Source organism: Sinocyclocheilus grahami, unplaced genomic scaffold, assembly GCF_001515645.1.
Source record: "Sinocyclocheilus grahami isolate Dianchi unplaced genomic scaffold, SAMN03320097.WGS_v1.1 scaffold3049.1, whole genome shotgun sequence".
Taxonomy (NCBI): domain Eukaryota; kingdom Metazoa; phylum Chordata; class Actinopteri; order Cypriniformes; family Cyprinidae; genus Sinocyclocheilus; species Sinocyclocheilus grahami.
The window spans coordinates 16,637-18,120 of NW_015508218.1; positions in this window are offsets into that span (position 1 = coordinate 16,637).

The window sequence follows — 1,484 nt, forward strand, 5'->3', positions numbered from 1 at the left end:
TTCATTGGGTCTATAGTGCCATCTGGTGGATTTAAATAAAAAATGCAATTCACATTATCCAGACTGGCCAGAGACTCGCCATGAGCCTGTAATATAATCACATTAGGCACATAATCACTTTAGTTACAGACTATTCACTACACTTGCCATGTTTTGATCGATATACTTCTTTTCCCATATCAGTTCTGATGCGCAATGTATTGATATCGTATTGGTTGCCAATTGGCTGCCAAATTTAGAGCTTGATTTATTGGTATCAATGTTGATTTAAGTGTGCATTCTCATTTCCCCTATTTTTTACATTTAGATTATCTTTACCATCATGTGACACTCATTTATAGTTAATCTTTAAAGATAATTTAATTTACATTGTTAAATGCAATATTTAGCAAAAAATTCCAAATGAATATCCATTTTTTATACTGTACATTATAATGTTGTGATGTCTAAATTGACTTGTTGTGTTTTACATGATTTATTTGAGTTTTTAGTGTTTTATCTTTGATTATGTAGACATAGTAGTATAGAATTCTAATGGATCATGACTTAATTATAGCCTTGGCCATAACATGTACAACCGTTCAAAAGTTTGGGGTCAGTAAGATTGATATTACAATACTGTAATAATGAATAATAAATAAAGTAATAATATATATACTGTATAGTAATAATAGTAATACTGTGAAATATTATTTAAAACAATTTAAAATGATTTTCTATTTTGATATATTTTAAAATGTAACATTCCTGTAAAAGCTGAATTTACAGTAGCCATGAATCCAGTCTACAGTGTCATTGAAAAAATTAAAAAATTTTGTCAAAAAAAAACAAATTCTGACCCCCCCCACTTTTGAACGGTAGTGTTATTATTGGATTTATTGGTATCAGTCTGCATTTTGATATCAGTGGATCTCTATATATTATTGATCAGAAATATAATATATAATATATATTATATATAATATGTAATATGATCAGCTCACCATGCAAAAAGGATTCTGTGGGAATAAAGAAGGCAGCAGCAATCATTCCAAGCATGGTGATGAACTTCAGAAACCAAAACCTAAGTGAAGATGAGGAGAATGAGTGTGTGTTAGTTTATTTATATTAAGGAACTTAATAAAGCTGTTGGATGAGGCAAGATGTCATTTATATTTTTAATGCAAAATCTGTTGGGGTTGGTCCTACAAGAGCCTCCAAAAATCTGGTTGACCCTCGTCCATATCACGTTCTTCCTCAACAACCTAACGTCTTTTCAAAATATACACTCACAGAAGAACCTTTAATAATCTAAAGAAGAAGAAGTCCACCTTTTGCCACTATAGAGAACCTTTTTGTGCAACAGAAAGGTTCCATATGTTAAAGTTTCTTCTTGGAACCATAGATGCCAATAAAGAACCATTATTTTAAAGAGTATAGGGAATAATGACACTGACCCATTATGAATGAGGGCTCGGAAATCCTGACTAGACTTCACATCAATG